General features: G+C 38.9%; 1 pseudogene; it reads left to right on the top strand.

The window, feature by feature from the left end:
- The first annotated feature begins 20,027 nt into the window (after positions 1-20,027).
- On the top strand, positions 20,028-21,639 carry LOC130144320 (uncharacterized; annotated as a pseudogene).
- Positions 21,640-27,615: the final 5,976 nt, after the last annotated feature.

Here is a 27,615-nt window from a genome sequence, read left to right as displayed (position 1 = left end):
ATACCGTGAATTTAATTACTGTCCATTTCAATGAACACAGATGACAGAATTTTGAGATGAGGTGATGAACAGATATATTTCAAGGGTGAAATTTAAATAATAAAATGACACTTGTATTTCTTTGTGTTTATATTCAAAACTCAAATCAATTTTGTACTACTCATAACAATTTTATATAGTAAATATGCATAATTTCTTTCATGCTAACAAAAAGTGGTTGGCAATATTCTGTATTTGTCCTGATTTTAGATAATAGAATCAAAGAATGGTTGAGGTTGGAAGGGACCTCGGGAGGTCATCTTGTCCAACCACCCTGCTCAAGCAGACCTGGGTGCCCAGGACCATGTCTAGCCAGCTCCTGAGTATCTCCAAGATGGAAGTAATCCACAACCTCTCTGGGCAACCTGTGCTAGTGATCAGCTTCACTGGAAAAAAGTGTTTCCTGAACACAGTAATTATGGGCAGCAGGTCAAAGGAAGTGATACGCCCCCTCTGCTTCATGCTGGTGTCACACTACCTGGAGTACTGCATTAAGCTCTGGGTCTCTAACATAATGACATTGAAGTGAGTCCAGAGAAGGGCCACAAAGATGATCAGAGGCTTGGAGCATCTCTTCTATGAAGACAGGCTGAGAAAACTGGGGTTGTTCAGCCTGGAGAAGAGAAGGCTCCAGGGAGACCTTACAAACTACATGCTGGAAAGGCAAGCAGCAAGTATGAATAAGAACCAATATATGAAAAAGCCTGTTTTTTCCACTCATAAAATTTTGTCTAATAAAGGTTAATAACTTTCTCTACAAATCCTGACTCACATCCTTCAATCCTGTCTTGCTTGCAGCAGCATTATAATTTGTGTTTGAGGGAGAAGACCACAGCAGCTAAAATGTGAATATTTAATGCTTTTAAGCCCAGAATTCATGTCCTATTTTCTAAAGATGTTTTTAGGCTTTTTAACACTATCTGGATGTTGAAAACCCTGACTCAGATATATGATATAAATTTTCAAAACTAGCTCAGCAGAAGACACTTAAATTCATTGAGATTACATACTCTACTAGTAAATGGTGATATACACTTGCTTATGTAATGGTCTTAGCTGATGAAGAATCTAAAAAAAGAAAGTCAGGCATCCAGTTCAAATGTTTAATGGCAGTCAAGCTAAAGACATCAGGTGAATCATAGAACAGTTTGCGTTGGAACGGACCTTCAAAAGTTACCTAGTTCAACCCTTCCTGGTATGGGCAGGGACATCTGCAACTACATCAGGTTGGTCAGAGCCCAATCCAACCTGACCCTGAATGTTTCCAGGGATGGGGCATCACCACCTCTCTGGGCAACCCGTTCCAGTCCTTCACTACCCTCACCATAAAAAAAATTTCCTCCTTACATCTAGTTAAAATCTACCCTCTTTCAGTTTAAAACCATTACCACTTGTCCTATCACAACAGGCCCTGCCAAAAGTCTGTCCTTGTCTTTCTTATAAGCCCCCTTTACTGAAAAGCTGTAATAAGGTGTCCCCAGAGCCTTCTCTTCTCCAGGCTGAATAATTCCAGCTCTCTCAGCTTTTCTTCAGAGGTATTCAATCCCTCTGATCATTTTTTTGGCCCTTCTCTGGACCTGCTCCAATGAGTCCATGTTTTTTATGTGCTGAGGGCTCCAGGTGCTCAAACCTGTGACTATTAAGAGAGAATCAAGTCTCTGTAGCATTGTGTGTGCCATATGTCAGAATTAAAATTGACAAACAAGTCTATCTAATTTAAATTATACTCAGATGACAGGATTTTTTAAACTATATTTCTAGAGTAAATGAATTTATTTTTGTTGTCATAGTACTCCTATGCATACTTATGGAGACATAATGAATTCTGTGGGATCATGCCAAACTTTGTCTCTAGGGATACAAGGAGAAAAAAGTAGAAGCAGAAGAATTAAGAAAGCTGTTAATTCACCAAGTGCAATACAATATTTTGCAACAATGTTTCCTTTTCTTCATTAGCCCAGAGTTTAACAGAAAATGTTCATGTCTATGCAGCCAGTATTTTGTGGTCATTTAGATATGTCATGAACCTCATGTTTTCTTTTTTGCTTCTGACGTAACATTTAAAGACGAAAGTACAGGAAAGGAAGTTCACATTTCTTTCTTATGTTCCAAACAGTAACATATTCTGAGTTTATGCCACTGCCATTCAGCTGGACACCATTAAGCTGACGATCAGTTTTGGTAGTATATATATATCTTCTCATACTGAAAGGGAAGTTCTTCTATTCATTAAGAAACACAAACTGGGTTTATATAATTTAAATCACTCTCCACTCATTATGCTGCATTTTCACTAATTATTTACAGTTTTGATGCAGATGAATAGTCAATATAATCTTCATTAAAGATTAGGTCACTACCTCTGTAAAATGCAATAAACATGGCCACATTGTTTTCCGCTCTGAAATCAGTGGAAGTATCCAGATGCTACCCACACACCACTACTGCTACACGGTGTAAATTTGACCTCGGGGACAGACTATTGAAGGAGTCAGTACACAGCATGTTTAAAAGCATTGTTTTGATGCACATTACCTTTCTTTTATCTTTTCTCTGTTACATTTCTTCTGTTTTCTTTCCTCTTACATGCTGTGCTTGTATTCTAATGTGACAACAGTTGCCTAATAAAAGCCATTTCTTAGCAATATCTTTGTGTATCCAAAAATTCAGCCCATACTTTCCCATTCAAATTACTTAGTTTTTCCATTACTCGACAAAAACTTGCCTTCCCACCACTTTAGAGAGGCCATAATGTACCTTTGAGTACCGTAAATCACCTCAATTGAGGAGGAAAATTTAGAGACCAACACAAGGAACAGGACGATGACTTTTGCTCTGGAACAGTTCCTTATGCAGAGCAGAATTTGCAAAGGAATTTGCCAAAGTCTAATGAAGGTAAGCAGAAGAAATGTTCCACATATGATAAAGCCAGGAGCTTAACAGTAAGAGCAAAGATTCACCCTCAGTGTTGAAGTAATGGCCAGAATGAAACTCCAAAGCTGTTAAACTGGAGGAAAAGGATTTCTTACTTCCTGCCTCCCACAGAGATAGCCACAAGACATGAATGAGCATCTGCCTCTGCCGTTTTGATCTCTTGATGTTTGATTTTGTGACTTTAATCTTTGTTTCTGAGACATCTACTACTTCTGAGAATGTTTTTTCATGTTTAAAATGTTTTTTGTTAACAAAGTGAGTAATTCCCTTTCTGAACTGATGAAATCTCTGAAAGTTCATTTTTTTTCAACAAGAATACAGTTTTGTAAAACATTTATATGTTGAATGAACTCAGCAGACTTTTTTTTTTGTATAGTAGGTGTTCTGATAACCATGGATCATGGCTTGCCCTCCTAGCTGGTAAACACAGAAAAAAAACCAACCAACCAAACCTCCAAAAGATTTACTTCAGAAAGTTCATTCTCATCAGAATTACTCTCACATTGTTCTGTGATATTTAAGAAAATCATTTGCAATAGTCTTAACATTATTTGAATTCCAGGAAAACTGGTATCCTTTTTTACAGTAAACAATTTAGATAAAAAATAGGTCATAAAAGGGAGGCACTTCAGAAAGAAGTATACTTTAAAGAAATTAATTCAGAAGTACAATATATGTTTTCATTTAAAAAAAGTATGCATGATTTTTTTTTACTTTTACAATTTGGGACATCTTTATCCTATTCTGAAATATGACAGAAAGTAGTGTTGTATTATAAGAAATGTAAATTCACAGTGAAGGAGGAAGATGCAGAAGATGAAAGGAAAAGAAATGAAGAAAAGGAAATTTCAAAAAGGAAATTAAGTTGGCTTTAATCAGATTCCTGAATAGACTGCCTTCTCCAATACTTATGTCCTCAGTTCCCCTTTTCTTGAAGTGTTATGTAACAGCTTCAAAAAACAAAAAAAGGTAGAGAAATGTCAAAGTATATGTTGTGGTTTAACCCCGGCTGGCAACCAAGCACCACACAGCCGCTTGTTCACTACCCCCCACCCAGAGGGATGGAAAGGAGGTTCAGAAAGGAATGTAAAACTCAAGGGTTGAGATAAGAACAATTTGATAGGTAAAGTGAAAGCCATACACGCAAGCAAAGCAAAGCAAGGAATTAATTCACCACTTCCCATGGGCAGGCAGGTGTTTGGCCGTCCCCAGGAAAGCCAGGCTTCACCACGCATAGTGGTTACTCAGTAAGACAAACACCATAATGTCAAATGTCCCCTCCTTCCTTCTTCCCCCAGTTTAAATACTCAGCATGACATCATATGATATGGAACACTTCTTTGGCTAGTTCAGGTCAGCTGTCCCGGCTGTGCCCCCTCCCAATTTCCCGTGCCCCTCCAGCCCTCTCGCTGGCAGGGCCCAAGGAACTGAAAAGTCCTTGACTGAGTGTAAACATGACCCAGCAACAACTAAAACCATCAGTGTGCTACCAACATTGTTCTCACATCTTAGCCAAAACACAGCACTGTACTAGCTGCTAAGAAGAAAATTAACTGAAACCAGGACAGTATATTAAAAAAAAAAAAAAAAAAAAAAAAGCTGCATACCCCATTAACATTGTTTTCCAGTGGCTGAGTAATTTTAGACTAGGTCTTGTTTTCTGTTGTAGACCTTGCCTTCCTCAATATCCGATACAGTTAGTTGGCATATATAAGCCAGGCATTACTGATTGTTTCTTTCTGTAAGGCAAATCTTTTAGAAGTACAAAGCGTTCAGATTTTCAGTCCTCAGATTTGGAAAGATCACCCAGTTGCCACAGCAAAGTCCTTATGCATTTGAAGCCTCTACCATCATGATGAATTTTAACTCAGTTTCCTTTCTGTTTTAACCACCTCTTTTCACTGAAATGTATGCTTCCTGATAAGCCAATATCAACCTTAACTCAGCCTTAAGAGAATACCCTATCTACTTCCTCTAAGTGACATTTAACTATTTTATGTTCATATATATAAAATATTAGAATATTCCCAAATTAAACAAGCAGACAAAACCAACTCCCCCTTCAACGCCTGAACCTTAAAAGAGTAGATACAAAATCTCATTCTCCCTTTCCAATCAGTGGTCATAAAATTATTTGCTCTGTATCTGAACTTTCACATTCTTAGCTTCACAATGGTCTGCTTTCAGGAGGAACAGAGGACATTACTATCAAGGATATCCTATGGTGAAGGTGGTTGTGGTACTTTCTTAGGACATTAAAAAAGGGTTTTCAAGCTCCTTTAGACTACAGCAGATGTACAACCAGTTTCTCTGATTTCCTGGGCAATATCTACTGCTAGGTTAGTATGCAAATGATTATTCCTGTCTTTTCTCACATGATATGACACATGAGTATCTGAAGTTATGTTCTCAGGAAACTTGCAAGACAGCCTGGGAGAAGCCTTTTGAACTCAAGTACCAGTGTCAGTAAATCCTGGAAGAAGCCTACTACTAGTTTAGATTTTATTAGAGGCATAAATGCATTTCTGTACATAAGCCCCAAATCAGGCAAGAGTTAGGTGTACTGGATCCAGTTCTAGATGGGAAAGAGTCAGTCAGCATATCTAGGCGTGATTCTTTTAGGTATCAGATGAATAAAGCAAAGGATAACCACGAGCTGTTTAATAAATCAGGGAGTATTAATCCACTTTCTGGAGGTGTTACTGAGGTCAGAATATAACACTGGTTGTCCAAAGAAGAAAAACTCTTTAAGATAACATTACCATAAGTTAAGTTTCTCAGGCTCCCTTCAGGTTATAAAGCTACAGAAGAGTAGTGCAGGACAGCAACTAGCCACTTGGCTTATTATATCAAATACAATTAAGTATTGCAATAAGAATCTTCTAGGCACTCAAAATATGTTTTGCAGTCATCAGATGTTGGTTGTGGGTACTTTTTGTTTGGTTTTTTGTTGTCTTTTGTTTTTGTTGTTTTGTTTTTGGTTTTTTGGGTTTTTTGCTTTTAATGCTTGCATGTTTCCCTGATGACGGGAATTCACAATCCCATAACAACGATTTGAAAATCAACCCAAAACCTACTTTATAGCAACCCAGAATTCATCCTCATTATAGTTAAAAGACAGTTAGCAAGCAATTCAGAACCATAACAAAATAAATGGACTTCAGAGAGCCAAAAAAAGCATGCTGATCTTTGATGCAAGCTTTCCAGACCACTACTTTTGCTGACTCAGAAATAACTTATGATTAATTCAGTTCAGCTAACTATACTAGCTAAAGGATAGCTTTCATTATTTAATCAGTTCTCCTCCATATACACTCCCTGATCAACCATTTAGGCATGATTATGGAATAAATTCTTTGAATGTCATTATCTGCAACCCATAGACTATGCCTTAGTTTAACTACCCCACCTGTCTAAGAACTTGTTTTATTTTCTAAGAAAAAAGCTCTTTGAAGTGAGGAACAGAAGTGAGTTAGGACTGAAACAGTCGTTTCACAGAGCATGAAAAAGGAAAGTTAATTAAGATGTGTGACAGTTAAAGTCTGCATTTCACACTTTTGTGTTTAAAACAAAAATTTAATCAAGTGAGGGTTTTTTGGTTTAAAAAGAGAGGGTACGCTTATACAGACAGTCAACAAGGCATAAAGGCTATTTCTGGAACAGACTGAAGATCAGTAGACTTACTAGCATGGCACTGTGCTAGATTAGCAAATTTTGCCAGATTAGCATGGGTATGTGACTTCCTAGACAGAGAAGTCTCTTACCCTGAAGTGGTGAAATAATGGTGAGGCAAACACATAAATCAGGAATAGCTCAGAAATGTTTGCTGCTATTGCAGAATGAATTATTATTTCTTCTCTTTTCATTTTACAATCTTAAATTTCTGTTTCCAAATCTAAGCTGGCTGTGTATTCTCCCATCATAATCAGAAGAGAGCAGAGTGTCATAAATCACTTCCTCACGTTAAGTTTATCTTCGGTTGGGATGAACTGCCATCTCAGAAGAGCTCTCTCTTCATTGATTGTATGTATAACATTTAACACAAGCACTTTATGCCACCTAAACTGCCTTAGGGAATGTTCCTGGCCTTCAGCTGCCTCTCCAGAACATGGGTTTTATGCAGATTGTGTCATATCAGTCACCACCAGTATTCTAACTGGCTTCAAAATCGCCACTTTCAGGCATCCTAGGGCATCTAAAATGGACAGCCAGAGGAAAGCAGGATATTCTTTGGTACCTGAAATAGAACTGGAAAACTAAGTTTTGTTACCTGCAGCTTCAAATATGGTATTGACACCGCTAGTAACATGGCACACACTTTGTACAAAGCCTCTGGACTCAGGCTTGTCTGACCTGTTCTGCCTGATGTTTTGTTGACCTGCCTGAAGCTTTATTTCACCTGGGTTTTCCCTGTGAAACCCAGACAATTTGGTTTCATTTTGTATATCTTATAAACAGTGCCACCAACATTTTGTGATGTTAACCTAATGACAGCACAGAGAAATAGAGGCCTGGTACTACAGCAGAGGCCTTGAGAAATGGGCACACGGGATGTGTCATAGAGGAGCATAGCTATGGGATGATAAGGAATGGGGCACAGGCTAACACTGGAGACCTCACAGCTGTAAAGCACGGGCATTTATAGAGACTTTTCTCAACAGAAATATTCCTTCTTTCCCTGTAATGATTTAATCTGAACCAATAATGATCCTTGGATTAGACTGTTTAAAATTTCAATTTGATAAAAATAACTTATTGACTGTATATATAAGGTGATTCCTCCTTGCTCATAAACAATATTATGATTGTTAACAGTTTGCACAGTTAAATTCTCTTTCTGTTGACAAACAAAGACTAGATGCCTCACTTTATATAGTAACCTTTAGGCAAAACTTATTTCCTATGCAGCTTCATTCACATACATTTACAGTGATCTAAAACATGGGGCTCGCAAATGTGGCAAGTGTGAATTAAGCCCACAGATTTCATCAGGAGCAGCTGGAAGCCATGAGAATTTCTAAGCAGTCATTAATGGCCCTATAAACTTATGTTTACATGAATGAAACCAGCCCATCTAGTATTCACCGTGATAACCAGGCCAAAAAATTTGGTAAAGTTTAAAGATGAACAAAGCAGCACCTAGTTAGGACCCAAAATAGGTGTTTTACTCCCAGCATTTTCTAATATAATTGAATTCTCAAATACCTGGAGTTAACCCAGACTTTAAATGAATGTAACACCTTCTACAGTTAGTCTAATTTTCCTTTGTGCCCCGAATCTTTGAAAGATAACTTCTGTATACATCCAGTTTCAAAGATTGCAAATTTCAGGTATGTTGAGGGTAAACAGTTTTGAAAATTAATTTTTAAAGTTTTTGGATCCACACTGTGCTGTAAATCAATGGTTCCTTATTATTCTATCACATTCATATATCATGGTGATAACTTCTAGATAGGCACAGACCCTGAGAACTATTGTGTCTTGCTAACACCAGAAAAACAAGAAACACACCCACACCCTACACCCCCAATCAGTTAATGAAAGAACTCAATTTTCTAGCAAACTGGCATGCTGAGTGCTCTTAAATGTAGTGTCCATGAATATCTGTCGAAATCAGTATAACTTTGCTTATTATAAATGTCAGTTATGTTATGTGACCAAGATTATGGCATTCTTAAGCTAGTGTCTTGGACACCATTTTGTAAATTTAAAATGCCAGTTTATTCAGTCTGAGAGACTTAATCTGTGTTACATTAGTATTCACTTGCTTAAATCCTTTATTGCTGTGTTTACCTTTCTACAAGGGCTGAGAATTAGATTGAAATACTCAAAATTACTGTGTCTGTATTTCTTTTGCTTTTTAAGTAGAGATTTTCTAAGGAAACAGGCTCAAAGCTTTGTGAACTTCATTAAGATTTATTCATCTAGGCTTGCTCAACTCCATTTAAATTGTTCCATCTTCTTACTGCTGTTAAAACATCCTTTAAATAGGATCTGACTAGATATACAGAAAACAGTGCAAATTACAGAAATTTGATGAGTTACTTTTTAGTTGTATTTGACCATGCACATTGTAGACACTGACAGCTAAGCCAGTCTCCATGTGTACCCTTTCTGATTAGTGGAGAAAAGAAGGGTCTTCTAGGGCACAGCTAATCTGACCAATTTTAGACATTTCATTTGGGGTTAAATGAATCATACCTGGAAGCGTCTATTACTCTCCAGTGACTGTGAATGGAGCCTGTCATGATCAGCTCAGGCATAGCCAATGACTAAAAATCTTTGGGATTTTTTCCTTTTAATCAGATCAATGTCACCCTTTTACATGATTCTGGGTGGATCATTCTGTTCCAATATTGCATTATTCTGTACTTATTTCCTTCTTGAATGACTAACTAATTGACCTTAAATGTTCCCAACTGGAATACTGCTAGCACAAAGGTGAACTTTGATTTTAGCTTTATCTGTGATTGCTTAGATACAGTTATTTTATTTAATTATTTATTGTAGTTAATGTTTTAGGGAAAAAGATACTAAAGACCTTCAAGACATTCTCTATTCATTTCCAATGGTTTGATTGCCATAAACTACACACTTGGTGCATGCTGACTTTTAAAGTCATGATAGCAGCTCTTTTTCAAATTTAAAATATTTTTTTTCTGAAAATTTTACCTTAATCTTTCAGGCTGAAATTCATGAGGGTGTTCTTAGTTCTCTGTTACAGAAAATTTGTATTATGCTTCAGATATAGTAAATAGGTATTTCTCACATGACATGTTTAAGAATACTATTTAGAAAATTCACTGTCTAAGGTTATTTTCCAGCATTTTCTCAAACTATTATCCAAAAGTATCTGGTAGCAATATCTGTAATTGGTAATGAGTGAATTTTTCCAGGTTTGTAAAATTTAGTTTGTGGAACTTAAAATGTATTCAAGTAAAAGTAATAATAAACCTCATAAAGAGAGAAACCCAATGCTAGAATTTGCAGAATTAAAACTAAAAAATCTAATACTAGAAAGAAGGTGAAGTCCGAGACTTTTAGATAAGGCATTTGAATCTGAAGAAGCTGGTCTGCCAACAATCCTGAGAAAATATCTTGTGTGATTTTTTGGCACCTAAGTTTTGACAATAAGAATTGTAAAAGGATATAAAAAAGAGTATGTAATAAGTGTGACTACGTGTGTAAGTACACCACCAGCTTGCACACATCCACACATGTATATGGACACACATATGTACATATGTATGTATATACACACACATATATATATGCATGGATGAAAGGATGAAAAGAAGGTTAAGATACACAACATACTTCATGTCATGTATTACACATGACATCTGTGTATGTCATAAATATTCAACTTTTCTTTTAAAGTCCATGACAATAAGATCTAGATTTCTTCTGATGAGATGGCAAAAAAACCCGTCTAAGTCAGTGCTACTTCTTATTTTTCAGAAAACATTGTGTTGAACAAGACTAATAAAGTAAGTTTCTTGAAACTGGGCTTCTGTAAGCATTTCAGGGAAAACAAAGAAACATACAATAAAAAATAATTCCTTGGAGTTGTTATACTAAAAATCTTGTATTATGGGCAAAAAAGAAGTACGTGTTCCATCTCTATAAATATATGCATACAAATGTAAACCTACAGATTTATTGTTAGTATAATTTGAATTTTATATTTGATAATGATCTGCGTTGGAAGGCTGATCTTGGGTTTTGAATATTAATGGCAGTGGATGAAACAATGGAAGTCTTAATCATTCTTCCATGACTACTTTCTTTGTTCTTTAATGAAATTGCATCATATGTGAAGTATCAATTACATGATAGTAATCTTGAATGTTTGAATATGTACAAGATTTCATATCCTTCTAAAGACTTAGACCTTTAAACGGCAGATATGATCCCTTATAAATTTTGTGTTCACTTTTTATGTTTTTTTGTTGTGGTTTTTTTTTTTTAAGATTTTCCTCACACATCAGTCCTTCTATGCATGTTTTACTATCACCTACTGTTAGAAGCACTAAAGATTTGCCCTGCCCAATCATAATTGTGTGATCTGATGATAATAATTTGTGAAGTGCTATCTTGGGTCTGGCTGAGCCCTATAGCAGCTCTCATAGTAACATGCTTGTATTGGTAGCTAGAAATGTGATAACACACCAATGTTATGACTACTGCTGAGCAGTGCTCGCACAGCATCATGGCTGTTTCTCCAGCCTTCCCCCCTACCTCTCACCAGTAGGCTGGGGGTGGGCAAGGTCTTGGGAAGGTTCATAGCTGGGACAGCTAGCCTCAAGTGACCAAGGGGATATTCCATTCTATATGACATCTGCTCAGATATAAAACCTAAGAGAAAGAAGGAGGAAGGGAGGGCATTTGTTATTTATGACATTTGTCTTCTGGAGCAAACTGCTACATGTACTGAAGCCCTGCTTCCCAGGAAGTGGCTGAACATCACCTGCTGATGGAAAATAGAGAATAATATCTTTAGTTTTTCTTCGCTTCTGTGCAATGCAATTTTTGCTGTTGCTTCTTTAAACTGCCTTTATCTTGACCCACAAATTTGTGTGTCATTGTCCGTCCCACTGTCCCCCCCCATCTTATTTTATCTCTCCCTGTTTTGCTGAGGAGGGGGGTGATAAGAGTGGTGTCCAGCCAAGGTGAACCCACCACAAGTGCTTTTCATGATATTTCTTCAAGCAAGATCAAATCAAAGAATCCTATCTTGTAGACTACACTCAATTGTGAATAGACTAAAGGATTTAATTTAGCAGAGACTGAGATGCTAACAAAAATGTGGATAACTCTAAGACTTGCATTGTTCAGATGCTTACAGTTGGGGATTCTGATCTTGTATTCATCTGGAATCAAAACTACCTCAAATTATGTTATTTCCAGAAGTACCATCTTTCAAATTAACTCTTCTAGAAATAAAATCACTGTCATTACTGATTTGTAGAATGTGAAAGTTATAGGCACCAATAAAACTTAGTTAATGATGGTAACGGATACTCAGTAAACTCAGCATCCTGTTAGAAGATCTGGCAATGTGCAAGCGTATCAACTACACGTTCTTCTTCGAAAATGTTGTGTTTGGTTGCTATGAAGAGAGTGATGATATCTTGAAAGAGACAAGGATCTTAAAGCGGGTAAGATAGCTTGGACAGGACAACTTAATAGTTGTAGCAGGGATTTTCCAGGAGGTGTCATTTTTCCAATTAGGGAATAGAAAATGTGTGTCAAAGTAAGAAATCCCCATGTCTTCTCCACTTCTAAAGGTATAATACTTAAAAAAAATAATTCTTCTCATCAAATCCTTCCAAACTTTAAGAAAGGAGGTTTGATGTTTTGGGGTTTTGGGTGGTTTTTTTTGTTTTGTTGTTTTTTTTTTTTTTTTTTTTAAATTTTATTTTATTTTATTATAACATGCTTCAAACAAGGAAAACTGGAAAAAAAAGAGAAAGTAAAGGAAGAAGAAGGTTGAAGGAGACACAGAAAGAATAAAATCATGTTAATTTCACCCTATTTCCTGCAATGCTTTATTTTTCTGCATCTAGTCATCCAGCAGAATGAGAATAGGAATGTTTAGGCTTCACGTGCTATTTGTATATCCTTTCACCACAGTGTAGAAGGGGGACATGTCAATTAGTCCTAGGAAGGGACACAACCAAGAAATTTACTCAATTTCTAGCACTTATGATTTAAGTATTAATCACCAGCTAAATATCAGAACTGCTAAGTGTATGCTTATTTTGTATAACTATGCAGTATGGCTCCCCCTATTGCTTGACATGGTAATATATCATGGTAATATACCTTTATTACAAATGAGAACATTGGAACAACGTAATGATAAGAAAAATCAGGAAATTTACTTGAATGCAGTCTCCCAAATATTTATGTTGATCACTATCTTTTTTCCCTTTGCATAAATGGCAGCAGTTTTTATTTCTAAAGATAAATACAATCTCTTTCTGCATACACAGCTTGTCTTGGTGGCTAAGAAACTTGTAATTCAGGAGCGAAAAGGTTAGAAGAACCCGTTCTAACCTGCAGCCATGTAACTTTCTTTTGGTGTTGTTTGATAAGTGTTCAAATGCCCTATAAAGCTGTTCTTAAGACCTACTGTATTTTCAGCAAAAGAAAGACTTCTCTGGTTTAATGAAAACATCAAAAGGATAAATGCTTGACAACACTAGCTAGTGAAAAAAAAAGATGAACTTTGAAATGCATGCATTAAAAAAGTATTATATATGTCAATGTGATTCCATTCAGATTCACAGAAGTAACAGAAAAAAATCAAAAATTAATTCTCTAACTACGAAGATTGTATGGAGCAAATGAGGATAATTATTTGTTATTTGTTTGATAATGAGATCCATCTTCTGGCCTCTAGGCAGAATCAAGGCAGCTATATGTTGGGCCAATCACAGATTTGTCAAAGTACTAAACATAATGAAAATTAAGATTTATGGGATGTAGAAGTGAGTAAAAGAAGTACATGCAAAGAACACTGAAATATAGACTTGAAATGGATGGTTTAACAGTTGCTTCCATTCACTGTGATTTTAGGTTGATGCCATTCTTAGAATTATCTTCAAACAGAAGATACTTAGAGAAGAGGCACCTGAACTTGAGACAACCTATAAATATGTTTGATTTTAAGAAGGTCAGTACCTTTCTTTTGTAATTGAAAATCAGATCCCACGATTCATATCTCAAAATTGATCTGCAGCATTTTACATACTTCAAGCCATAGTGGGCTCTAGAAAATCTTAGCTAAGTCTCCTACAAACAAGTTATGAGTGGGTGCTCAAACTTTCTGTAGGGAAAAAATGCATAAAGATTCAAGGGGTTCTTTATGTTAGTTAAATCATTAAATTCTTGCTGAAACAGGTTCTGATTTTTGTCAGAATAGGAAAATGCATTTTTCCCGCTCCCACACATTTTCTAGTACTGCCATTTTAAATTCCATCCCAAAAATGCATTAGTAGTTTATGTAGCTGTTTGGAAAGTTAGCCTCTGAAAAATACTGAACTTGATTTTGGCTTGATTCCAATTCAGTACATAGTCACATAAAATGAATAGCTATTAAAAGAGATTTTATTCTTTGGATATTCATACTGTACTTTAAAGAACTGGAAAGGTATCAGAGAAGTTAATGGAAAGAGTCATTGCAAAGAGATGAACTAGTACATTTTGCTGTCACAAAACATGAGTTCCACTGGCAGCATGTATCAAATACAGTTAAACATTAAAATTCATTTTTAACATTAAATATCTTGTATGGCTGGAACTTATGCACTTTACATATGAAACACTTTAAAGGTCAGGAAATCAATCACCCGTGTTTTACTTGTCATGCCTATTAGTTTAAGCCAATATAAAATAATGAATACTTCTTTGTATTACAGTTCTGTCTTGGCCTGATTGATCCTCTATAAAGCTATTATAAAGGTCACAATATGGTAAGTCAAAGACTACTGGGAAACATGAGGGCAGAAGGTAAGATAAACATGTCACCTTTTCTCAAATGGACTCAAGCTATTCCTATATTTGGAAGTAAATGTTAGCTAAAATCAAACTTCACTTTGGTGTTAAAGGTCTTCCTGTATTTTCATTGTCTGTCCTTATTTTCCATTATTTATACTTGTGTGTAACAATATTCTCGTTGGGTTGATTCCGTAAAACATGAGATAGATTGTTAAACGATAGCATTCTCTCTTGCAAATTACTTGCACAATATGAATGCATATTGGATGCTTATGCAATCATTCTTCTTATGTGCATAGTGGATATATTACACATTTGGAAGAATAGTTAGTTTAAATCTAATTTTAAACCAATTACTATATATTTATATTTCACTTATTTATATATATTACACAAAATCTATATGCAATACATTGATAAAAAATTGTCATTTCCTCAAATACACGCGTGTAAAGACACAGCACATACAAATACAATATTTACATCAGCTGTATATGAAACAATATTGAGTGATTGGGTGATTAGCTACCGTGAGAGAAACAAGTATATTAGATATACATATATGTAGCATTAATAAAGTAGAAAAAAGTTAGATTTTATGGTGTTATTTTAAAACTATTATTTTTATGTCAATAATTACACATTATGTCAATATCTGCACATGCTTTTTGGTATTTTTCATTGCACACCCTATGAATTAGTTTTATAATCTATTCATACAGTTGATGCATTTAATTAATTGCTAAGAATTAGATGATGATACAATAGTATTTTTTTATTTCCTGAGGCTACTAATATGATCAAAGCTGTGCACTCAATACAAAACATGAAAATAGTTTCTTAGCAGCATGGCTAACTGTAGCCATGTTACAATTCATGTTACATGTACGTGTTTTCTATGCTTGTTACCAGGTTGCTAAATTTAGAGAAAAAGTATCTCACAGAAATACATTTTCTCTGCTTTTCCAATGACTGAATAGTATGTTTACTCGTTATTCTAGAACAAAATAACTTACATAATCATTTATGTGTTGTTAGGGAAAAAAAATTCCATATGTATTCCATATTGTTTAATGTGCTTGTCTTGTTCAGGGAATTTAATTTTTTTTTACAGGCATTGAACAGGATCAGGGTGGAGGCAGTGAAAAAGAGGGGGAGAGAGAGAAAGGATGATGTAAAGAAGTTTGCTAAACATCTGCTTTGATTCCTAATTAAATGAATGCATTTCATATCCCAGGAGAACTTATCACCTTCAACGAAACTTTAGCTGGAAAAAATTCCATTGTGAAACCAAAACTCACAGGCTTCTAGTTTCGTGATGGAGTACTTTAAAATGATTTTCTATAGGAAAATACTGAATTGAAAGTACTAAACTCTGAAATATGGACTTACTCTGCAATTCTCCTGTTTCTTTTGAATTGTATAAAATATTATGAACTATTTGAGAAAGTTCACAAATTAATTTCACAATTAACATTACTTTTATTCCTGAGCTGTTATTTCCAAAACTCCAGTGTTCTGGTCCAGGACAGCCCGAGCCGATGTGACACTCAGCGTGAAGTGAAGATGTAAACGACATCAAATGCCACTGATCAGGGAAGTTTACTGGAGCACAGCATTTGTAAGAAAACAGTGATAGGAAAGAGAAGGAAGGATAAAAAAGAAGGAAACCTAGCAAGCAGTCAGGACAGAGTTGCAAGAGAGAGTCACCACCACGGACACAGCAGTGTCCCATTGGTCCATAGTTTCCTTGCCTGTTGGTGGTGGGGATCTCTGGATCACGCTCCTCACCGTCCGATTGTGCGGTCTTTCACAGGGTATTCAGGGAGACTGTTTCCCTGACAAGGGCACGTACTACATGTCCACACAAGAGCCCCATCTAGGCATGCTGGTTCTGAGGGGCAGATGCGACAGCCATGTGGTCTTTTGTCATGGACTGCACATGCCCTGGCAGGTTGAGGTGGTCAGTCATGTCTGGACATGTCCCTTGAAACAGTAGGGCCATAGGTTGACCTTGGCCGATGTCTGGTTTCAGGCGGCCATTTGATCCTTGTCTAGTCTGCGACTGCTGAGTTCGATTAAATGGCCAGGTAGCCGGACACCAAGCTTAGCAGGAATGTGAATAAGCTTCGAGACAGTCAGCTCACAATATGGTCTCCCACACCACCCTGTATCTCAAAGATTGTCGCTTCCTCGTTCATGGTGGTGGAAAGGTATGGAGAACACAGTGAAATGTGGAAAAGAGCATGGTTTATACAGTGTTTACAACTGGGGTTTCAGGCTTAGACTGAAATAATGCATGGATATGTTTGACATCATCCCAAGATGAGGCAGCTACAAATTGCATACTTAAAACAGTGCATTGATTGGATCAACCGTACAAAACATGGAATTAAATATGGGAGGAACAATAACAATGCAACACCACGTAACATGAAGAAAAGAATGCATTTGACCATGGGATACCTGGAAGCCAAAAGAAGGGATCAAATTCCAAATTTTCCCAGGTCTGGATAGGGACATGAGCCAGTTTTCATATTCCTGAAGTAGTATGTTTAACAACTTGACCATTATCGTCAACTTTTAAAGAACAATTAGAATCATTTAGTTTACCACAGACACCCCCTTCTTTGGCTAGCAGGTAATCTAGGACCATTTGGTGTTGGAATGTCACTGTTTGCATCTGTGTGGCCTGATCTGCTAATTGATGAAGGGCACAGGCAGACTCATTGGTAGTAATTTCTAGGATGGCTTGTAACCATATGACACAATTGTCAAGCACCACTAACCAGTTCATTAGGGTTCCAAGTGGCTGGTCCATAATGCTGTATAATTCGTTCTGGTGGCCACGTATCCTTTCCCCAGTTGTGCTCCCACCAGTGGGGGAGGTATCAATCAATCGTTTTTATCTTATTAGCTCATCATATACTCTGATTCCTAATGCATTTCCTTGAATTTTGGGTAAGAGAAAAAACAAGGGCCAAATATACCCTATATAACATATTCCTGACAAATTAGCGGGCAATTTTTTATAGGCATACTGCCCACAAACCCAAGAGGACTTGTAGGGCCCAGGCTCCTTTAGGGAAAGGATCGGTCCTTTTTCTGTCATTACTTGGGGCATTGTGATATAAAGTGTCCTTGTTTCCCAATGGTCCACCTGTAACACCTTTGGCAGCGCTGTAACTACATCTCCATGCCCCTGGACTGAGATGCCAGGAACAATTGGATACTAAGGGACTTCATGTTCAGTTGGTATTGGACCAGACTTCTAGAAAACAGGCTCTGGTTCCATTTGGGTATTGTCAAGCTCAAGGAACCACTTGTGCTACACACTTCTCTGCAGTGGTATTACCTCACTGACAAGTGAGAATAGTCATATCAAACCCTTTATCCTATACCACAAAACTAATACATTTGTGATCATTATATGAACATCATATCCAAATGCCACTGGATAACTGAACATGGGTCTGATTCCACTTGCCCTTATATCTTGAACAATTATGAGGTTTACACCCTGTGCTTACACAATCGTAACTGGGTGATAAGTCTATTCACAGGTGCTTTGTCCCAACCATATCCGTTTTCTTGGTCTGTTTTTAACAATCATACCATTTTTGCACTGAGGCTCGTTGTGCCACCCCATCAAGGGGTGGTAAACCAGCCAACACGGGTTTTATCACCTTATAAGGACCTCTGAGCATTATCTGTTGTTTATGTATGGTGCGTTTGGCCTCTCACAGGGCTAAGCTGACCACAAACAAACCTTCTTCCCAAGTGGAGTATTGTTTCTCGGCATCCTTAAAGCTGCAAGAGTAGAACCAAATAGGTCAAGTGGGTCCTTCCAAGGTAAATGCAAAGCGTTCTTGGTGTTCAGGTTGCATGGGGACCATAAAAATGAGATCTCTGACATCCACAGTTGCCATAATGGGATCAGCTTGTTCCTGGATAGATGCTATAAGCTTGTCAATGCTTGCCACAGCAGCTGTTAACAGGCCTGAGTTAACATCAAGCCTTTGACACTCTACAGTTAGTCTCCATTTTCCATCTGGCTTATGAACAGGCCATACAGGGGAGTTAAAAGGAGAGTGGGCTGACACTACAATTCCCTGTTTCTTTAACTCCTCTGATACTGGGGTTACCCCTTCCCATGCCCCTAAGGGTAACGGATAGGGTTTGACTTTCGTGAATCGGAGGGGAAGGAGCAAAGGTGCAGTGTGTAACAGCCATATAACTACAGACAGGATACCAAATGTCCCGCTGCCCCGGGGCGGCCGCTCGGTCCCTCGCACCGCGGCGGGGCGGTCGCCTCAGAGCGGCGGCGCCACCGCACCCGGCCCCGAGGGGCGCGCGCGTCCGCCAGAGCGGGAAAAGGCCCGCGCGCCCCGCGGGGCGGCTGCTCGGCCGTTGGCGCCAACCCTCGCAGGGCCGAGCCGCCGATGTCTGTCCCGGCCTGGGACGGCCCCGCCGGGGGTCGGTGTGACGCCCGGAGCGGAGGGAGACGCACACGTGGTCCGACGGCGGCGATCGGGGAAGTTTCTGGGAGCGGAGCGTCCGCAAGGGAACAGCGGTAGGAGGGGGCGGGGCGGGCAGCGCGGCGGGAGCCCAGCGCGGGGGGAGCCCAGCCGGCGGCCGGGGCGCGGGGGCGAGCGCCAGCCGCCACCCCGGGCCCAGCGGCGCCCCGCGGGCCCGCAGCTCCCCGCCCGCCGGTGCCGGGGGCTCCGCGTCGCGCCCCTCGCCGGGCGACCGCGCGGTCTCTGACGGGGCGCGCGGGAGCCGCTTCCCGGACGGCGGCTCGTATCGCGCGCACGCGCCCCGCCTGGGCACGCGGTGCCGGGGGTCGCACGCGGCGGCCGTGCCCGGGCGGTGGAGGCGGCCGGCGGTGGCGGGACGTGTCCCCCGGGACAGCGGGGCCGCTCCCGGGCACCGGCCGGCGGCGGGCTCCGGGCGGCGGTTGGCTCCGCGGCCGCCGAGTTGGGCGGCACCGGCCCGGCCCGGGCACTGAGGGCGGAGGGGGGGGGGGGGGGCGGGGGGATGGGGGTGTGAGCGCTGGAGTGGCCGGCTCGCGGCCTGTGGTCCCACCCATGGGAAATTTCATTACAAAGAAAACCAACCCCAAAACAAACCACAAAAAGCCCCCCCCCTGCCCCGCCCTCTTAGTGAAATAAATGGTCTCCAGACAAAATGTTGTAGGATTGAAGAGTTCAGGTTTGGTGTTGTGAAGGACTTTATTGGGACTGTGCTATCTGTCTCAACATTGCTGGCTGACCACAAAACTGTGACAACCAGCACCGAGTGGAATTCCCCACCTGACGTGAAGTCGATCCGGACTGACGGGACCCCCAGCTCCATGTGGTAGTAATTATTGCACCTTTCTTTATTTTTCCTCTCTTTCTCTCCATTTCCTGCCTCGACACAAAGGTGTGTTGTTTGGTTTTTGGTTTTGGGGTGGTTTTTTTTGTACCATTAAACCTCTTTTCTTTACGGCATCTGAGCTCGTTTGTGTCTTAATCTCACTCTGGGAATCACAAAGAATCTCCCCAGACCTGACCATTCTGGGCCTGGACATTTAATTGGCGTCATGGACAGGATTCCCTGAAGTGAGAGTGCCGCATTTTCACTTACTTTCCTTTACGTGTGTACCTCTCAGGGACGTAAGGAGTGGACCCTTTGTTGAAATTTGCTTGTATTTTTGTTGTAACCTATGTGTGTGCCTCTCTGAGATGACCAGTCCACCTTGTTTGACATGGGTGAAAATGTTTTGTACAATCTCTTGGAAAAATATTTTGCTTACCCTTCCATACCAGGCATAGATTTGGCACAAAAAAATTGGTATAATGTGCAGAGTGTAACGGACCAAATCATTGCTTTACAAAAGGACGCCAAATTGCGGTCTGGAAACGGAAAATCTGTCATCTGTGCTGTGTTGGGTGCAAGCCTGGTTGCAGCCGTAGAAGGTAGAGATCAACAAGTCACAGCACAATTACAGCTTATACAGTCTCTACAAGATTTGGTTCAGCCTCTAGAAGGACAGGTAGAGACTTTAAAGAAACAATTGGCAGGAGAAAGAGCTCAGGTAAATTACTTGCAGTCCACATTGAAAGAAAATCTCCTTGCGGGCGAGGAGAAGGTTAAACCTCTTGAGAAAAGGGTCGAATACTCCAGTCAGGAATTAGAGGAGGTGAAACAAAAATTGGACCAAATTAATATTTCTACTAGTTTTTTGAGACCCTTGGTCAAAACTGAATTCAAATATGAGAACGATTGGGACGTCTCTCCTCAAATCACTACTAAGGAAGTTCCATATCTGGCAACTGAACTAGCTAAATTGAAAAAAGATTTTGGCCATACTCCTAAGGAGTCGTAAACAGAGTATGTTTGGAGAATGTCATTGTCTGGTGGGGACCAGATATTGTTAAGTCAAAAAGAAGCCAAAGGCTATTGGAGGCCTGAAGTGTTTTTAATCACCAGCAATCATAGTGCTCCCTGGTCCCTAACCCAGAGGGCAGCCTATTGGGCTGGAGGATTAAATACGTTGGAAAGGGGAGATCCCCTTGCAATTGTTGGGATGGTTGACCAATTGGTAGAAAGTGTACAAAAGGCAGCATGTTTGCAAATGATGTATGACCGGGAACTTAAACCAAAACATGAATCCCCAATGATGATGCCGGTCGATCCAGAATGAATGACTCCTCTTATAAAAGGACTCTGAACTCAATTCTCTGAAACCTATTGACATTCAATTCCAAGGAAAAATAGGTGATGTCCCAGGAGGATAGGGCTGTCGCCACACTAGAAGAAATCATGAACCCTAATTGTTGACCTCAGGAAAAGAAATTTTGGACCTGGGGAAAGGTCACTCAAAAATTGCTTAATTATGGGAGAAAATATGGCCCTGTAGCCACTTCTCTCACCAAACCAGAATCAAAAGTCTTAAGACACACAGAAATGAAAGCACCCCCGAACAAAAGTAGAGAGACATTTCCTGCAACAGTATCTGGTGGCAAAGATATAGGGAACAGAGAGTTTCTGGTCCATGGGATGGCGAAAAGGCATTCCCCAAGAACTTATGGACAGGTTGCCGACGGAAAAATACAGAATATTAGTACTGGGATGGTCCGAAAATCCACAAATCAAAGTCAAAAATCCTGTTCCTAGCACTCCTTTATTGGATCTAACGACCTCCCACAAGCTGCTGGACTTGTTTTGTAGTCTTCTCAAACGTTTTCTCAAACCCCATGAATCAGGATGGGCAGAGAGACTATGGGATTGCTGTTACCCTTGTCAATAATCAATGGGGAGTAAATGCATGCCCTAAAATCACAGCATTCTGCCTGAAAGCTCCAAGCTTGATTCCAAGTCCCAGTGGCTCCAACCATTCACAGAATCCCTCTCATTTTCCTGGCCAACCAGTGTTAGTGAAATTACTCACTATTGGGACCGTACCACTGGTACTAGAAACTCCCATGAACAAATACGCTTGGAAAGCAAAAGATGTCCATGGGAAAGAACACAGAATCCATACTAGGTGGATTGTTCCATCCTTTTAATAATCACCTACCACCGGTTCCTCAAAAAGAACGGAGTTGTTTTTCTTTCTTTTTCTTTCAGATAAAACCCTTGATGCATGCTTGAAGAAACATATGAAGCTATTAACTGTATAATTTTTGTGGTGATTGCTTTACTAATATTCATAGGATGTTTGGCGTATTATCGCAGACAGTGTTTTGGTCGATTTCCCTTTAATACTAAGGGAAACTCCTGTACCCCCCTCCTCGAACTGAGATGGCAAAATGGATTTATAATGTTAGGCCAACAAGTGGCCAATGCTTTCAATTTGACAAACTGTTGGGTATGTGGGAGTCCTTTAGGATTTAGGGACTGGCCATGGATGTCAAAACCGATATCCCCAAGATGGCTTGTAAGTGATCTAAGTGCTGCAACGATTGGCAATAATTCGCTATATTGGAATGAGGAAATGGAACCATGGAAAATCCAGTTTCTGGGAAAAGGAGAGTATCGTCTTAATCGTAATGATAGCAATGGAGTTTTTGTGTGTCATAGTATATGTAATTGGACATTTAAATATGGAGATCACTGTATCACCCCTGGGTGTCGACCCATTAATTGTTCAACTTATGATCGCTCCTCCTCCCATTCTGTTGAAGGCGACATGTTATGGTGTTTGTATTATAACACCAAAGACGAAAATCTCATCCCTCGACAACAAAGGTGGGCATGGGTCAATGAAACCGGACATAAAAACAATTTGATAGCTTTTGGTCTAGAACCAAACTTACAGGGGTCGTGAAATTGGGGGAAGCTAATTCTGTGACCTGTGCCATAAGTGGTATAGTTGGCCAAGCAGTCACCATTAAATGCAACTATATCAGTTGAATAGGAGCATGGAAATGTAATCTTTGGATTAATGGAGTAAAATCAAACAGTCACATTAAACGCCCTTTGGGTTTGAAAAACAGCACCTATTTTGAGACTCGTTGTAATTCTGAAGACAAAAAGGGAAGGGATCGTTTGCAAATGGAACCTGGGCTATAAATGTCACTATTAGATTTGTGGCCATTATGCATATCGAAAATTACCAAATAATTGGAGTGGGACATCTTATGTAGGCTTTATACGCCCCTTCCTTTTTTCTATTGCCAGGCCAAAAAGGAAACAATTTGGCAGTTAAGGTATATGATGACCTAAATCGACATCAATGGTCCATTGATATTTCTATGACAAATGGAAGTAGCCGATCCTGGGGTAAAAATGAATTGACACCCCAACGTATCATACAGTATTATGCACCTGCAGCTTGGAATCGTAATGAACACATTAGTGGTGCTTGAGAACCTATCTACAATCTGAATTGTATCATTCGTCTACAGGCTGTCTTGGAAAGCCCTTGACTTATTGGCAGACCAAGCAACTCAAATGCAAAACGCAATTTATCAATACAGGATGGTTCTCGATTACCTGCTAGCTGAAGAAGGTGGTGTTTGTGGTAAATTGAATGTTTCCAATTGTTGTTTGAAAATTGATGACAACGGCGAGGTAGTTAAACAAATCACATCTGAGATACAAAAGTTAGCCCATGTTCCCATCCAAACCTGGAAAGGCTGGGACATTGACTTGTTTTCCTGGCTTCCTGGGAACCCATGGGTAAAACGAATCCTATTCTATTTGTTATGTAGATTAGCCTCATTATTGTTTTTGCCATGCACTATTCCATGTTTTATAAGATTAATTCAACACGTTATAGCTAACATGCAATTTGCTACTATGGTTTCACCCGATGGCGTTAAGCAAATTCGAACAGTACGCCGAAATGTGCAGTCGACAATACAGATTATATAGTTAATGCAATAACAATTTAATAACAAACAAGAATCTGAAAATAATTAACTATTAACAATTCATATAACAATGTAGACTGGTTAAAAATAAAAATAAAACAGCAAAGAAAGAAACCGCCAGAAAAGCATAGATGAGGATGTTGTAATGCCTTTTATGTTTTTCCACCTCAGCCATAAGTTCTTGACGTGTGACACACACCCTCTGCCTAAACAACAATAAAAAAAAAAAAAAAAAGGTTTGATCCCCATTATGATGAACCATATAGGTTAAACGTTTTGAAAACACTCACCTTACAGAATGCTCAGAGGGGGAAATGTGCACTCTAGACCTTTCCTCCCTGGCAAGTGACGTGACAATCTAACGGTGAGGACATTACATTGAAAGCAAGGACCTGTTGTTTGACCATAGTGCCATAAGTATTACCATTAACCGGAGTAGCAAGCTCAGGAAATGGGTCTGGGATTTCATCTGGACACTCAGTAGCCATCTTTTACCACACGAATGATCTGTGTATGCCTTTGAACATATGCATGCACAATTTTAAACTCCACAGAATGTACTGGAAAAATCTGGAAAGACCGCACATGAGAAATCCCTATAGTCTAGCCATGATAGTGACGCATGTTAAAAAAAAAAGAATGTGTTAAGAAACTATAGTATTTATAGTTTATTTAAATAATACTGATTTTTATTATTACTTTTATATATATATATATATTTTACCCAACCCTTTTGATTTAATTTGAAAACCGTGTGTTGAACGCAAAATAAATTCAATGAACTACTCGACAGCCAGTAAACAACAAATAAGAATTTATTAACAAACATGAACTAGAAACTGGATAATGGAATAACAATCTGGCAAAGTCTCATGTGATGCAAAAAATAGACTTCCTCACTCGTGAATCCAGCACAGTCCTGAATAATGTCGGGGTGGTAACTTCTTCTGTTCCCTCCATGATAGTCTGTGCCTGGTCCTTGGTATTTTCTTCAGGAGGTGACGAAGATGAACAGAAATGAATAACAGGTCACATGGTAACTTTGCTGGAGATGAACATTTTTCTTTTGTTTATTACAATGGTCTCCTGCACTTTGTTTTGGTATTCCATGAGTTCCACTACTCGGGAAGAATTGCAAGGAAGAGATCGCACTTTTCTGTACCGGCGTGACCAAAAGCACTCACAGAAACACATACTGATGGTTGCTGTAATCACAAAAATGCAAAGACCGAACAGCAAAGCCATGCAGAGTGTGTCATCTCCTGCTTCCATCTTTTCAAAATGGCAAGGATTGTTGGTGGCGAGACAAACAAGTTGGTCCGTGACCCTCCTGGTCAAGGTTGAGGCTAACACCCTGACCAAAATTGCACAATGAAAAACTCATGCGCAGCTGCAATTTGGACCCAGCCTTAAAGGGGCATGAATATTTATCCTTTTAAAATGCCCACCTCCGGCTCCTGATTCTCAACCCCCACAAACAAACCTTATACATGCTAAATAATGTGTTGGGTTTTTTTGTTATTTGTTATGTGGTCTTGATATGCTGATGTTTTTGAAATTAGCTTATAACATGTTTTACTTTTGAATTGTTAGTTAATGTTTGTTAGGTATTTATAGTTATTGTTAGTTGTTTCTAGTTACTGTTTATTATTGCTTATTGATAATGGTTAATGGTTGTAACATTTCACTTGTAGTTATTAGATAAGGATTGTTAATCTCGTTTGTGTAGTTGGCAGGATCCTTTCTCTATCTCTGTCTCTCTCTATGCCACCCACAGAGCAGCAATGTTGAGCCATGGGGTGGTGTGAAGGACTTTATCGGGACTGGGCTGTCTCAACATTGCTGGCTGACCACAAAACTGTGACAACCAGCACCAGGTGGAATTCCCCACCTGACATGAAGTCGATCTGGACTGATGGGACCCCCAGCTCCATGTGGTGGTAGCTATTGCACCTTTCTTTATTTTTCCTCTCTTTCTCTCCATTTCCTGCCTCGACACGAAGTTGGGGGTTTTTTTGTACCATTAAACCTCTTTTCTTTATGGCATCTGAGCTCGTTTGTGTCTTAATCTCACTCTGGGAATCACAAAGAATCTCCCCAGACCCGACCATTCCGCGTCTGGACAGGTGTATAGCTTTTGGAAGGAGTAGATTTATTAACCATTTATTTATTATGACATACTGTTATAAAACTACTCTAGTCTCAACTTGAAATGGCCTGTCTTGGCCAAGAGGACAACTGCATATTCTTCAACGCAGCGTCAGAGGTAGAAAAAAAGTGGGTAGGTAGAGACTGGAGTGTCAAAATGGTGTATGACACAAATGCTCTCTGAATGGAATGCACCAAGTATAGATATACACAGAACATGAGCAAGGAGAAAAGTTTAATAGTCCCACAAGCTGTTTTCTATCTTTTAGAGGATCTTCACTGTATTAAATGTCACTTTCTTGATTTATATAGTAAGCAGAAGTATTTAATTTTGAATGTGTAGATTCCATGTATTTTTCATTGATTTCTAGAAATCCATGGAAAAAAGTTTGTATTTTGTTTACACTTAAAGGAGCTTGATGCATTGGACCATTTATTATATGAGCTATTATATGACTTGGACTATTTATTATATATTTTTATATTTTTAATGAGTTGCTGATGGACTTTGTATTGTCAACTTTCATCTCCAGAGGAAAAAGCTACATTTTTTACCGAAGCGAATCTAGTTTGTTTTTGGAAAACAAAACAAAACAAAAAGGTAGAGACTTTTTAATACCTTTTACCTTTTTACCTCATTGAATACTTCCATTGTCATGTAGTTCAACATAATAAATATCTGGGCATGAATAAAATAGGAAGAGCTGGTCTAATTTATGAAGAAAATTAATATAGGTTCATTTGTCTCTCATAAAAGATTCCTCTTTCTCAGTGTTAATAAGCCTTCCAGAATTAACTTCCCTACAATTATGAAAAAATGCCAGGTGAAAAGTTCCTGTTTGATTCTATCAATATTATTACTTATTATTAACAGGGTAACTTCAGAAATTGCTTGAACACAGTCATGTGCAAAATGGACAAGAGCAACTCAGTGGAGGGAAGTGCTTGAACTGTATGAGAAGTGGTTGTTGTATCTATTTTCACAGCATGGAGCAATTAGAAGTTGGCATCATACAGTAAGTAGAAGTTGTGGGAATCTGTTTATCTCTGTGAGAGCAGAATGGAGGCAGCAAGCATAAGTACTGGGGGGAATGTATTTCTGAAGTGTATTTCTGAAGTACTGAGTATTTGATCAAAACCCCAGAGAGGCAAGTCTAAAAACAAACCTAGTGGAATACCTTGAAGAGCTTATTGGGATACTTGGCTGGACAGTACAGCTATGCTATGGTTATTAATGCTTGGTGGTTTAGGCACTCTTTTCATTATACAAACAAACAAACTGCCAGAAGCCCTGGTAATAATTCAAATCAGATTAAGACTTTAACCTAATAATAAAACTTGGTTAAGGAGACATTAATCACTTGATTAAATAATTTTCTGGTCTACTAAACAATCAAAATTAGACATTTAGAATTATGGAGTTAATGATAATTAGTATAATATATACAAATTATTATGTTAATTTTGGCAGAACTATGATCACTCAGTGCTATATGGATGAACTTTATGTGCCTCTGCTGGGAGTTTTGCACTGGAAATTTCTTATACTTAATGAGATAAAAAAATATCTCAACTGATAGACTGGATATGCTTCTTATGAGATGAAATCCTGACACTAAGATCCTAC

The sequence above is a fragment of the Falco biarmicus genome, chromosome 2 (genome assembly GCF_023638135.1).
Source record: "Falco biarmicus isolate bFalBia1 chromosome 2, bFalBia1.pri, whole genome shotgun sequence".
Classification (NCBI taxonomy): Eukaryota; Metazoa; Chordata; class Aves; order Falconiformes; family Falconidae; genus Falco; species Falco biarmicus.
This window is presented reverse-complemented; position numbering and strand designations above follow the sequence as displayed.